Source organism: Cervus canadensis, chromosome 5, assembly GCF_019320065.1.
Source record: "Cervus canadensis isolate Bull #8, Minnesota chromosome 5, ASM1932006v1, whole genome shotgun sequence".
NCBI lineage: Eukaryota > Metazoa > Chordata > Mammalia > Artiodactyla > Cervidae > Cervus > Cervus canadensis.
In genome coordinates, this window is record NC_057390.1 from 9,542,369 (window position 1) to 9,556,742 (window position 14,374).

General features: G+C 43.6%; 1 pseudogene; it reads left to right on the forward strand.

Moving 5' to 3' along the window:
* Positions 1-176: 176 nt before the first annotated feature.
* LOC122441318 lies at positions 177-5,966 on the forward strand (annotated as a pseudogene).
* The last annotated feature ends 8,408 nt before the right edge of the window (positions 5,967-14,374 follow it).

The following is a 14,374-nucleotide window of genomic DNA, read 5'->3' on the forward strand; positions in this document are numbered from 1 at the left end:
TTCTAGCTGAGTTGGGCCCCAGGCCCCCAGAGCCCTGGATCTCTGCCAGCAGTCTCTTCTACACCCTCAGCTAGACTCCAAATCCATCCTTTCCTCCTGTCCTTCTTTTCTTCCTTCTCCTACCTCTGCTTTTTAGTCACTAAAAAGCCCTCACCACCTTCATGGATTTGCCCATCATGTTCTCTCTCTGGGCCCACAGTCTAGGTCAAGTCCAAAACACAAGTAAATTTCACCAGTTTCAAACAGCAGTGGCGGGCTCCACCACAGCCCCACTAGAGAACCAGGAAGTTGGAGAAAAGCTGGTGCTCAACGGGAGCAGAGTCTTGAAGGTCTGGGGTAGAAGAAACAAGGAAGGAACCGAATAGAGTTTGTGGTAGGGACCAGTGGCATGAGAAGTTTATAAGAGAAATGAACAGAATGTATTCAGCAAAGCATCTGAAAGCCAAAGACCAGCAATGTAGATCTGTAAATCTTACAAATGATCTTGTGAGGAACACCAAATGTTGAATGCCAAGGCAACAGATTCCAGACCCATTCCTGGTATCTTCTTATCTTGACCTCTCCAACTGCTTGGCTCAGAGAGCCAGCCCACTCTCCTGAATTCCTGCTCTGCTGACATGCACAAGATTCAAGTCTTATTACAGAATTTATGCTGGCTGCCCTTTGACATTTATGGCTCGGTGATTGTAGCCTTTAATTTTTCACAATTTTATTTTATATTCATGGTTCATTTTTTTCAGGTAGAGGGTCAAGTTTTTCAAGGTCAGACCACCTATCACATGGAATAAGTCGAATACTAATTTAGAAACTGAGCTGACTTTGAACCTAATCTTATTTGTTTAATCCTTACAGCAGCTAGTGAATCCTTTAATGAGATTTAAGCTATGAAACTTAATGGTAAAATAGAATAGGAAAATTGAAGTGTTTATGGATGAACTATTAATATGCCTGTGAAATGCTTTAAAATACTCCAAAAGAGAGAAAGAGAAGAAAGCTAGAGGGCTATATAATTAGGAACAGGAAAAGGTGATGGTTGTTAAAGCTGGGACCCAGATTCAAAGTGGGTTCGTTGTTCAATCCTCTCCACTTTTTATTGTGTTTTAAAATTTTTATAATAAAAAGTTCAATAAGAAAAAGGTCACAAGGTAATAAATCCTGCAGACAAGCCAAGAACTCTTCGAAACTGACCACCCATCATCCTTTTGGAGGTTAAAGGGAGTTATTTAAATGTCCCACATCCACATATAGATTTGCCTTTTATCACATACTTCAGTCCAGTTGAGTGGTTCTTTGTGGGAGGAGCAGGAGGTGATAAAATACATGTAACATTAAATGTATCATTTTTAAGTGCACTATGCAGTGGCATTCATTACATTTCTAAGACTGTACCACCATCATTAGTGGCTCTTAAGTGTTAAACATCAGTGTACAAATGAATTCCTAAGCAGAGTGAGATATGCCTATCCTGGATGTTGGACTTCACGGGCAGATACACGCCATTGAAAGGAATTTTTTTCTCAATATATATATTTTATTGAAGTACAGTTGACTTACAATATTCCAGGTACACAACAAGGTGATTCAGTTATACGCATACACATATATTATTTTTGAGATTATTTTCCATTATAAGTTATTACAAGATATTGACTGTAGTTCCCTGTGCTATACAGTAAACCTTTCTTGCTTGTTGCATATCTATTGTTTTAATTAGAAGAGTAGCATTCTATTCATACTAAGTCAAACAAGTGGAATCAAATGTCATATTATACATACTATCTGTATGTATATATGTATACAAAAGCTTTTCCACTATACTTGATAAAAGCTTGAGAAAGAACAACAAAAAAAGAGATGGAGAAATTGGAAAACATAAACTAAACGAAATGGGAGCACTGAATATGAAGTAGAAAAAGTGAAACAAACTAGATAAAAGTAAAAGATCACCATATAGCCCAGTTGTTTTTAAACATGACTGATCATTAGAAACATATCTGGAGCTTTGGAGAAACAAAGCAATACCTGAGCATTTGTATTTTTCAAAAATTCCAAGATAATTGTGAAATGCATGTGGATTTCAAAAACTGATTACAAGTTTTTCTATTAAATGGTAGTTTTGGTGATACAGAATTCTATTATTTTTCTGTTGACCAATCATGATACAATGGTATTAAATGAGTAATACTTACATAATGAAAAAGTAAAAGATGTTTATCAGTTTTCATAATCAATGGCCATACAAAAAATAAATGGATAATTACAATTGCAAGCCATAATGGGAACATGATTAACCTAGCAATATAAAATGGTGGTGGTTTAGTCACTAAGTCTTGTCTGACTCTTTGTGACCCCATGGATGGTAGCCCACCAGGCTGCTGTCTCCATGGAATTTTCCAGGCAAGAATACTGGAGTGGGTTGCCATTTTCCTTCTCCAGGGAATCTTCCCCTCCAAGGGATTGAACCTGGGTCTCCTGCATTGCAGGTGGATTCTTTGCCAACTGAACCATTAGGCAAAACCCCTTCCCAATTCCTACAATATGAATAATTACATACAATATGGGGGTGTGGTCAAGCAGAGTAATGCGGTAAGTGGCAGTGCGTACATGCACATGTTTTCGTCTGCTGAGCCAGTCTATGTGTCTTTGTTGGTGCATTAAGTCTATTTACATTTAAGGTAATTATCAATATGTATGATCCTATTACAATTTTCTTAATTGTTTCGGGTTTACTTCCTGTAAGTCTTTTACTACCTTGTGTTTCCTGCCCAGACAAGTTCCTTCAGCATTTGTTGTAAAGCTTGTTTGGTGGCGCTGAATTCTCTTAACTTTTACTTGTATGGAAAGCTTTTGATTTCTCCATCAAATCTAAATGAGTGTCTTCCTGGTGATAGCTTACAGTGAACGATGTCAGATTCATGATCTCTGAAGAAGATTTAGTTTAAGACCAGGGACCGGTGTTGATCACTCTAGAAGTTTTGTGTAGCACAGTTTTATTAAAGTGAAAAAGGGACAGAGAACACTTCTGGCATACACATCAGAAGGGGGATGGGGAGTACCCCACTCATTAGTCTTATGAAGTTATATATTTTTGATGCTGTGTAGGGCCACCCAAGACAAACAGGTGGTCCACTGGAGAAGAGAATGGCAAACCAGTATTCTTGCCTTGAGAACCCCATGAACAGTATGAAAAGGCAAAAATATAGGACACTGAAAGATGAACTCCCCAGGTCAGTAGATGCCCAATATGCTACTGGACCTCAGTGGAGAAATAACTCCAGAAAGAATGAAGGGATGGAGTTAAAGCAAAAACAACACCCAGTTGTGGATGGGACTGGTGATAGAAGCAAGGTCCGATGCTGTAAAGAGTGATACTGCATAGGAATCTGGAATGTAGGGTCCATGAATCAAGGCAAATTGGAGGTTGTCAAACAGGAGATGGCAAGAGTGAACATCGACATTCTAGTAATCAGTGAACTAAGATGGACTGGAATGGGTGAATTTAACTCAGATGACCATTATATCTACTACGGTGGGCAAGAATTCCTTAGAAGAAATGGAGTAGCCATCATAATCAACAAAAGAGTCCGAAATGCACTAATTGGATGCAATCTCAAAAACGACAGAATGATCTCTATTTGTATCCAAGGCAAAGCATTCAATATCACACTAATCCAAGTCTATGCTCCAGCCAGTAACACTGAAGAAGCTGAAGTTGAAGAGTTTTATGAAGACCTACAAGACCTTTTAGAACATCCAAAAAAGATTTATTTTTCATTATAGGGGACTGGAATGCAAAAGTAGGAAGTCAAGAAACACCTGGAGTAACAGGCAAATTTGGCCTTGAAGTACAGAATGAAGCAGTTCAGTTCAGTTTAGTTGCTCACTCCTGTCAGACTCTGCGATCCCATGAACCGCAGCATGCCAGGCCTCCCTGTCTATCACCAACTCCCGGGGTTGACCCAAACCCATATCCATTGAGTTGGTGATGCCATCCAACCATCTCATCCTCTGTCATCCCCTTCTCCTGCCCTCAATCTTTCCCCAAATCAGGATCTTTTCCAGTGAGTCAGCTCTTCAAATCAGGTGGCAAAAGTATTGGAGTTTCAGCTTCAACATCAGTCCTTCCAATGAATACCCAGGACTGATTTCCTTTAGGATGGACTGGTTGGATCTCCTTGCAGTCCAAGGGACTCTCAACAGTCTTCTCCAACACCACAGTTCAAAAGCATCAATTCTTCTGCGCTCAGCTTTTTTATAGTCCAACTCTCACATCCATACATGACCACTAGAACTTTGTTGGCAAAGTAATGTCTCTGCTTTTTAATATGCTGTCGAGGTTGGTCATAACTTTCCTTCCAAGGAGTAAGCATCTTTTAATTTCATGGCTGCAATCACCATCTGCAGTGATTTTGGAGCCCAGAAAAATAAAGTCAGGCACTGTTCCCACTGTTTTCCAGTCTATTCGCCATGAAGTGATGGGACTGGATGCCATGATCTTAGTTTTCTGAATGTTGAGCTTTAAGCTAACTTTTTCACTCTCCTCTTTCACTTTCATCAAGAGGCTCTTTAGTTCTTCCTCACTTTCTGCCATAAGGGTGGTGTCATCTGCATAGCTGGGGTTATTGATATTTCTCCCGGCAATCTTGATTCCAGCTTGTGCTTCCTCTAGCCCAGCGTTTCTCATGATGTACTCTGAATATAAGTTAAATAAGTAGGATGACAATATACAGCCTTGACATACTCCTTTTCCTATTTGGAACCAGTCTGTTATTCCATGTCCAGTTCTAACTGTTGCTTCCTGACCTGTATACAGATTTCTCAAGACCCAGGTCAGGTGGTCTGGTATTCCCATCTCTTTCAGAATTTTCCACAGTTTATTGTGATCCACACAGTCAAAGGCTTTGGCATAGACTGTAAAGCAGAAATAGATGTTTTTCTGGAAATCTCTTGCTTTTTCAATGATCCAGCGGATGTTGGCAATTTGATCTCTGGTTCCTCTGCCTTTTCTAAAAGCAGCATTGCTGAAGCTTGGCTTGGAGAATTTTAAGCATTACTTTACTAGCATGTGAGATGAGTGCAATTGTGCAGTAGTTTGAGCATCCTTTGGCATTGACTTTCTTTGAGATTGGAATGAAAACTGACCTTTTCCAGTCCTGTGGCCACTGCTGAGCTTTCCAAATTTGCTGGCATATTGAGTGCAGCACTTTCACAGCATTATCTTCTAGGATTTGAAATAGCTCAACTGGAATTCCATCACCTCTACTAGCTTGTGGTGCCTCCCAGTACCAAAGCGAGGTGCAGGCTATGCTGGGCCAGACCACCGAGGAGCTGCGGCCCGCATGGCCTCCCACCTGCTCAAGCTGCGCAAGCGGCTGCTCCGCGACACTGGCGACCTGAACAAGCGCCTGGCCTTCTACCAAGCCAGGGCCAGCGAGGGCGCCGAGCGCAGCGTGAGCGCCATCCGCGAGCGCCTCGGGCCCCTGGGGGAGCAGGGCCAATCGCGGGCCGCCACCCTGAGCACCCCAGCCGGCCAGCCGCTGCTGGAGCGCGCCGAGGCCTGGCGCCAGAAGCTGCACGGGCGCCTGGAGGAGGTGGGCGTCCGGGCCCAGGACCGCCTGGACAAGATGCGCCAGCAGCTAGAGGAGGTGCGCGGGAAGGTCGAGGAGCAGGGCAGCCAGATGCGCCTGCAGGCCGAGGCCTTCCAGGCCCGCCTCAGGAGCTGGTTCGAGCCCCTGGTGGAAGGCATGCAGCGCCAGTGGGCCGGGCTGGTGGAGAAGGTGCAGTTGACTCCGCGCCCCAGCCCAGCGAGAATCATTGAGCGCCCGGGCATCGCCCTGGGGGCCCCCCCAACTCCCACCCCGAGCCTCCCGTGCCCCCAGCCTACAGGAGGCCCTGCTCCTGCCCCAGCTGTCCTCTTGGTGGGCCCTAGCTTAATAAAGATTCATCAACCTAGTGGTGCTTCCTAAGACCCACTTGACTTCACATTCTTGGATGTCCGGCTCTAGGTGAGTGATCACACCATCGTAATTATTTGGGTCATGAAGATCTTTTTTGTACAGTTCCTCTGTGTATTCTTGCCACCTCTTCTTAATATCTTTTGCTTCTGTTAGGTCCTACCATTACTGTCCTTTATTGTGCCCATCTTATCATGAAATGTTCTCTTGGTATCTCTAATTTTCTTGAAGAGTTCTCTAGTCTTTCCCATTCTATTGTTTTCCTCTGTTTATTTGCATTGATTGCTGAGGAAGGCTTTCTTATCTCTCCTTACTATTCTTTGGAACTCTGCATTCAAATGGGTATATCTTTCCTTTTCCCCTTTGCTTTTTGCTTCCCTTCTTTTCACAGCTATTTGTAAGGCCTCCTCAGACAGCCATTCTGCTTTTTTGCATTTCTTTTTCTTGGGGATGGTCTTGATCCCTGCCTCCTGTACAATGTCACGAACCTCCATCCATAGTTCATCAGGCACTCTGTCTGTTAGATCTAGTCCCTTAAATCTATTTCTCACTTCCACTGTATAGTTGTAAGGGATTTGATTTAGGTCATACCTGAATGGTCTAGTGGTTTTCTCCACTTTCTTCAATATCTGTCTGAATTTGGCAATAAGGAGTTCATGATCTGAGCCACAGTCAGCTCCCAGTCTTGTTTTTGCTGACTGTATAGAGCTTCTCCATCTTTAGCTGCAAAGAACATAATCAATCTGATTTCAGTGTCGACTGTCTGGTGACGTCACGGCAAATGCTAATAGAGTTTTGCCAAGAGAACACAGTGGTCATAGCAAACACCCTCTTCCAACAACACAAGAGAAGACTACACATAGTCATCACCAGATGGTCAACACCAAAATCAGGCTGATTATATTCTTTGCAGTCAAAGATGGAGAAGCTCTATACAGTCAGCAAAAACATTGGAAGGACTGGTGCTAAAGCTGAAGCTCCAATACTTTGGCCACCTGATACAAAGAGCTGACTCATTGTAAAAGATCCTGATGCTGGGAAAGATTGAATGTGGGAGGAGAAGGAGATGACAGAGGATCAGATGGTTGGATGGCATCACTGACTCAATGGACATGAGTTTGAGTAAACTCCAGAAGTTGTTGATGGACAGGGAGACCTTGCATGCTGTAGTCCATGGGGTCGAAAAGAGTCGGACCTGACCGAGCAACTGAACTATGTACTTTTACCAGACCCATTCCCACAACACACATCTTAAATTAACAAGATTAGAACTAACAATATAAAGGTCTTACCAGACCCACTCCCACAATAAATGTCTTAAAATAACAAGATTAGCCAGAAGGTTCTTGTTAAGGTGAAACATGTCCTCCAGCAAGATACATTGTTACATTGACTAAGACAAAGCAATGTAGAAAAAAATGTTTGTCCTTTTCTCCTCGAGAGCCCCAGACCCCTTTCTCCTTCTCAAGGGCTCTGGCCCCCTTTCTCCTCCTTGGGCACCCTGGACATCTTATCAACCTACCTAGAAATTGACTCTCTCACTGGGTAAAATAATCTTGATTATAGGTTGTTCTCTTTCATCACTTTAAATATATTGTGCCATTCCCTTCTAGCTTGTAGAGTTTCTGTTGAGAAATCAGCTGATAATCTGATGGGTGTTCCCTTGTATGTTACCTGTTGTTTTTCCCTTATTGCTTTTAATATTTTATATTTGTCTTTATTTTTGTCAGTTTGATTACTATGTGTCTTGGTGTGTTCCTCCTTGGTGTGTTCCTCCTGTCTGAGACACTGTGTCTTTCCTGGACTTAGTTGCCTATTTTCTTCCCCATGTTAGAGTAGTTTTCAGCTACTATCTCTTCAAATATTTTCTCGAGTCCTTTCTCCCTCTCTTCTCCTTCTGGGACCCCTCTAAGACAAATGTTGGTGCATTTAATATTGTCTCAGGGGTTTTTTAGGCTGTCTTCATTTTTTTTTCCATTCATTTTTCTATATTCTGTTTTGCAGCAGTGATTTCCACCATTCTATCCTCCAGGTCATTTATCCATTCTTTTGCCTCAGTTATTCTTTTCTACTGATTCCTCCTAGTATATTGTTAATTTTTGTTTGTTTGTTCTTTAGTTCTTCTAGGTCTTTGGTAAACATTTCTTGCATCTTCTCCATTCTGTTTCAGATATTCTGAATCTTCACTATCATTATTCTGAGTCCCTTTTCTGGAGGTTGCCTATTTCTATTTCATTTAGTTGTTTTTCTGTGGTTTTATCTTGTCCCTTCATATGGGACATAACTTACTGCTTTTTCACCCTGATTAACTTTCTGTAATGTAATTTTTGTTCTAGCCTCCACTGTTGGATTGTGGTTATTCTTGATTCTTCTGTCTGCTCCCTGGTGGGTGAGGCCAAGAGGCTTCTGTGAGCTTCTTGATGGAAGGTTGTTGTTCACTCACTCAGTCATGTCCGACTTTGCAACCCCGTGGACTGCAGCACACCAGGCTTCCCTCTCCTTCACCATCTCCCAAAGTTTGCTCAAATTCATGTCCATTGAGTCGGTGATGCCATCCAACCATCTCATCCTCTTCCTCCCCTTCTCCTCCTGCCTATAATCTTTTCCAGCATCAGGGTCTTTTCCAATGAGTCTACTCTTTGCATCAGGTGGCCAAAGTATTAGAGCTTCAGCATCAGTCCTTCCAATGAATATTTAGGGTTTACTTCCTTTAAGATTGACTGGTTTGAGCTCCTTGCAGTCTGAGGGACTTTCAAGAGACTTCTCCAACACCACAAGCTTCCTGATGGGAGGGACTGGCTGTGGGGAAAACTGGGTCTTGTTTTGGTGGACAACACAATGCTTAGTACATTTTTTAATACAATTTTCTGCTGATGGGTGGACCTGTGTTTCATCCCTGTAGTTTGGCCTGAGGCCAAACTATGGTAGGGGTAATGGCAACCTCCTCCAAAAGAACTTACACCTCCCAGGACATCCCACCCCTCCGCCAGAGACTCCTGAACACACACGGCTCAGTCTCCCATGGGGTGGCTCAGTCTCTCATGGGGTCACTGCTCCTCTCTCCTGGGTCCAGGTGTGCACAAGATTTTGTTTGTGCCCTCCAAGAGTCTGTTTCCCTGTCTTGTGGAAGTTCTTCAATCAAATCCCACTGGCCATCAAAGTCAAATTCCCTGGGGGTTCTCAGTCCCTTTGCCAAATCCCCAGGTTGGAAAATCTGCTGTGGGCCCTAGAACTTTTGCAATGAGAATTTCTTTGGTATAACTGTTCTCCAGGTGGTGAGTTGCCTGCTTGGTGACTCTACAGTGGAGCTAATGGCAACCTCCTCCAAGACGACTTACGCCACACGCTGCACCACCCAGGTCTGCTGCAGCCAGAGCCCCTGTCCCCATGGCAGGCCACTGCTCACCCATGCCTCTGCAGGAGACCCTCAAACAGTCACAGGCATCTGGCAAGCTCAGCCTACATTGCTACTAAAACAACAACCTTCCCATCATGGATAGGAAGTCCTCACTTCATGGATTCCCTGCTTTTCACTTCACTGGGCAACTGTCTACTTTGGAGCTGACACAAGTTTGAGCCACACACCACTCATGGCCACAGCTGTCACAACTGACAGGCCACAAATCTGTCAGAATCACTGGAAGACTCTAAAAAAGTACCCCTTCCTGGACCTAGAGAAGCCAAATCACCAGGGTAGAGGGGAACTTTTAAAAGCCAAGAGGGTGGAGTTTGGTGAGCCCTGGGAAGAGTGGGACAAGATAAGCTTTGAAAGTTAGGGGCCGGATCACTCAGGGTCTTGAAGGTCATGTTAAAGAGTCTGGATTGCATTCTGCTCTAATTTCCTCTTTAATGAGCTACAAGGTACCAAGATATTCTATACTACAAGCTTGCATATCTTTAAGGCAAACCACTCTCTCATTGCCCATTGTTATAGGAGGGCATGGCAACCCACTCCAATATTCTTGCCTGGAGAATCCCCATGGACAAGGAGCCTGATGGGCTACAGTCCATGGGGTCACAAAGAGTCGGACATGACTGAGTGACTAAGAATGTAGTAATAATCAGTTCAATTCAGTTGCTCAGTCATGTCCGACTCTTTGCCACCCCATGGACTGCAGCAAGCCAGGCTTATCTGTCCATCACCAACTCCCAGAGCCTACTCAAACTCATGTCCACTGAGTTGGTGATGCCATCCAACCATCTCATCCTCTGTTGTCCCCGTCTCCTTCTGCCTTCAATCTTTCCCAGCATTAGGGTCTTTTTCAATGAGTCAGTTCTTCGAGTCAGGTGGCCAAAGTGTGGGAGTTTCAATTTCAGCATCAGTCTTTCCAATGAATATTCAGGATTGATTTCCTTTAGGATGGACTGGTTGGCTCTCCTTGTTGTCCAAGGGACTCTCAAGCATCTTCTCCAGCATCACAGTTCAAAAGCATCAATTCTTTGGCGCTCAGCCCTCTTTATAGTCCAACTCTCACATCCATACATAACTACTGGAAAAACCATAGCTTTACTAGATGGACCTTTGTTGGCAAAGTAATGTCTCTGCTTATTCAATATACTAGCCATCTAGGTAGGTCATAGCTTTTCATCCAAGGAGCAAGCATCTTTTAATTTGATGGCTGCAGTCACAATCTGCAGTGATTTTGGAGCCCAGAATAATAAAGCCTGCCACTGTTTCCACTGTTTCAGCATCTATTTGCCATGAAGTGATGGGACCGGATGCCATGATCTTAGTTTTCTGAATGTTGAGCTTTAAGCCAATTTTTTCACTCTCCGCTTTCACTTTCACCAAGAGGCTCTTTAGTTCTTCTTCACTTTCTGCCATAAGGGTGGTGTCATCTGCATATCTGAGGTTATTGATATTTCTCCCAGCAATCTTGATTCCAGCTTGTGCTTCATCCAGCCCAGCGTTTCTCATGATGTACTCTGTATATAAGTTAAATAAGCAGGGTGACAATATACAGCCTTGACATACTCCTTTCCCAATTTGGAACCAGTCTATTGTTCCATGTCCAGTTCTAACTGTTGCTTCTTGACCTGCATACAGATTTCTCATGAGGTGGGTAAGGTGGTCTGGTATTCCCATCGCCTTCAGAATTTTCCACAGTTTATTGTAATCCACAGAGTCAAAGGCTTTGGCATAGTCAATAAAGCAAAGTAGATGTTTTTCTGGAACTCTTTTGCTTTTTCAATGATCCAGCAGATGTTGGCAATTTGATCTCTGGTTCCTCTGCCTTTTGTAAATCCAGCTTGAATATCTGGAAGTTCATAGTTCATGTACTGCTGAAGCTTGGCTTGGAGAATTTTGAGCATTACTTTGCTAGCATGTGAGATGAGTGCTATTGTGCAGTAGTTTGAGCATTCTTTGGCATTGCCTTTCTTTGGGATGAAAACCGACCTTTTCCTGTGGCCACTGCTGAGTTTTCCAAGTTTGCTGGCATACTGAGTGCAGCACTTTCACAGCATCATTTTTTAGGATTTGAAATAGCTCAACTGGAATTCCATCACCTCCACTAGCCCTGTTCATAATGATGCTTCCTCAGGCCTACTTGACTTCACCTTTCAGGATGTCTGGCTCTAGGTCAGTGATCACACTATTGTGATTAAATAGGCCATGAAGATCTTTTTTGTACAGTTCTTCTGTGTATTCTTGCCACCTCTTCTTAATATCTTCTGCTTCTGTTGGGTCCATACCATTTCCGTCCTTTATTGTGCCCATCTTTGCATGAACTATTCCCTTGGTATCTCTAATTTTCTTGAAGAGTTCTCTAGTCTTTCCCATTCTATTGTTTTCCTCTATTTCTTTGCACTGATCACTGAGGAAGCCTTTCTTATCTCTCCTTGCTATTCTTTGGAACTCTGCATTCAGATGGATATATCTTTCCTTTTCCCCTTTGCTTTTTGCTTCTCTTCTTTTCACAGCTATTTGTAAGACCTCCTCAGACAGCCATTTTGCTTTTTTGCATTTCATTTTCTTGGGGATGGTCTTGATCCCTGCCTCCTGTACAATGTCATACCTCCACCCATAGTTCATCAGGCACTCTGTCTGTTAGATCTAGTCCCTTAAATCTGTTTCTCACTTCCACTGTATAATTGTAAGGGATTTGATTTAGGTCATACCTAAATGGTCTAGCAGTTTTCCCTATTTTCTTCAATTTCTGTCTGAATTTGGCAATAAGAAGTTCATGATCAGAGCCACAGTCAACTCCTGGTCTTGTTTTTGCTGACTGTATAAAACTTCTCCATCTTTGGCTGCAAAGAATGTAATCTATCTGATTTGGTGTTAACTGTCTGGTGCTGTCCATGTGTAAAGTCTTCTCTTGTGTTGTTGGAAGAGGGTGTTTGCTATGACTAGTGCGTTCTCTTGGCAAAACTCTATTAGCCTTTGCCCTGCTTCATTCTGTACTCCAAGGCCAAATTTGCCTGTTACTCCAGGTGTTTCTTGACTTCCTACTTTTGTATTGCAGTCCCCTGTAATGTAAAGGACATCTTTTTGGGAGTGTTAGTTCTAGAAGGTCTTGTAGGTCTTCATAGAACCGTTCAACTTCAGCTTCTTCAGCATTACCTGTCAGGGCACAGACTTGGGTTACTGTGATATTCAATGGTTTGCCTTGGAAATGAACAGAGATCATTCTGTCATTTATGAGACTGCATCCAAGTACTGCATTTCAGACTCTTTTGTTGACTATGATGGCTCCTCCATTTCTTCTAAGGGATTTTTGCCCACAGAAGTAGATGCAATGGTCATCTGAGTTAAGTTCACCCATTCCAGTCCATTTTAGTTCACTGATTCCTAAAATATCGATATTCACCCTTGCCATCTCCTGTTTGACCACTTCCAATTTGCCTTGATTCATGAATCTAACAATTCCAGATTCCTATGCAATATTGCTCTGTACAGCATCGAACTTTACATTGATCATCAGTCACATCCACAACTGGGTGTTGTTTTTCCTTTGGCTCCATCCCGTCATTCTTTCTGGAGTTATTTCTCCACTGATGTCCAGTAGCATATTGGGCACCTACCGACATGGGGAGTTCATCTTTCAGTGTCCTATCTTTTTGCTTGGGTTCTCAAGGCAAGAATACTGAAGTGGTTTGTCATTCCCTTCTCCAGTAGACCACATTCTGTCAGACCTCTCCACCATGACCTGACCGTCCTGGGTGGCCCCACACAGCATGGCTCAGTTTCATTGAGTTAGACAAGACTGTAGTCCTGTGATTAGATTGGCTAGTTTTCTGAGATTGTGGTTCATTCTGTCTGCCCTCTGATGGAGAAGGATAAGAGGCTTATCTGATGGGAGAGACTGACTGAGGGGGAAACTGGGTCTTGCTCTGACGAGTGGGGCCATGCTCAGTAAATCTTTAATCCAATGCTGTGTTGCTGGGTGGGGCTGTGTTCCCTCCCTGTTATTTGACCTGAGGCCAAACCATGGTGGAGGTGATGAAGATAATGGTGACCTCCTTCAGAAGGTCCCATGCACGCACTGCTGCACTCACTGCCTCCAACCCTGCTTCAGGCCACCATCAACCCACGCCTCCACCAGAGACACTGGACACTCACAGGCAAGTCTGGGTCAGGTTCTTATGGGGTCACTGCTCCTTTCTCCTGGGTCCTGGTGCATACAAGTTTCCGTTTGTGCCTCCCAGAGTCTGTTTCCCAGTCCTGTGTAAGTTCTGGCAGCTCTATGTCGGGGTTAATGGCAACCTCCTCCAACAGGGCTTATGCCACACCCAAGTCTGCTGCACCCAGAGCCCCTGTCTCTGCAGCAGGCCACTGCTGACCCATATCTCTGTAGGAGACACTCAAACACAATTCTGGCTCCGTCTCTCTGGGATCTCTGGGTCCTGGTGCACACGGGGTTTGTTTGAGCCCTCTGAGCGTCTCTGGCGGGTATGGGGTTTGATTCTAAACATGATTTTGCCCCTCCTACCATCTCGTTGGGGCTTCCCCTTTGCCCCTGGACATGGGATATCTCCTCAAAGTCATTCCAGCGCCATGCAGAGCTGCTCCAGCACCGCACAGCCACCGCCCCAGGCCTACCATCAGCAATGACAGAACCAACAATTTGTTGTTTGTTTGTTTTGGCCATAAGGCTAAGTGCGTTCTCCATCACACTGTGGAGCACATGCTCAGAAATGGATTGTTTTCAGCCTTTATTGATTATATCTTGACCTTGGATACTGCAGCCAGAAAATAGTAAAGCTCGGGGCTCTGAGCAATATTCATGTATTTGAAACCTGTGATTTAGAGCCACCTCCAGGGTCAGAGTTGGTAGGAACAACCTGGAAGATCAGAGAATAGTTTAAAACTATTAAGTTAAATAAGTTAATTCTGGCACATTTTAGCCGCAGTCCATATCCTTGACATGAAACCATTGTGAGAAGTGTAGCTAAATGCCCTCTTGCTACTGAGACCA